The sequence below is a fragment of the Atta colombica genome, unplaced genomic scaffold (genome assembly GCF_001594045.1).
Source record: "Atta colombica isolate Treedump-2 unplaced genomic scaffold, Acol1.0 scaffold3, whole genome shotgun sequence".
In the NCBI taxonomy this organism is placed as follows: Eukaryota; Metazoa; Arthropoda; class Insecta; order Hymenoptera; family Formicidae; genus Atta; species Atta colombica.
The window spans coordinates 703,459-703,836 of record NW_017259403.1 but is presented as its reverse complement, the minus strand read 5'-3'; positions in this window follow the sequence as shown (position 1 = coordinate 703,836).

The following is a 378-nucleotide window of genomic DNA, read 5'->3' as shown; positions in this document are numbered from 1 at the left end:
GACGCATCTCATCCATCTGTCCATTTATTTATTTATTTATTTATTTACTTATTATGTAATTGTATTTATATTGTATATTACAATAATTAATTAATTAATTTTCTGTACACATATTCTTACATTTATCAGTATTATCGGAATCATTTACCGATGGAATTTCATATATGAGAGTTTATATTTTCAATTAGATCTACTTGAGCATTTGCTATTGCTTCTCCTTCGTCCATTGTCATACGATGTTGCTCTTTTACTAATTCGCTTCTTTGTCACTGTTTTAAATTTGTTTATAAACATTGCAGCTGCTTATCTGTGGCCTACGTGTACAGAAAATTATTTATATAAAAATATATATATAAATATTAATATACAATTACATAA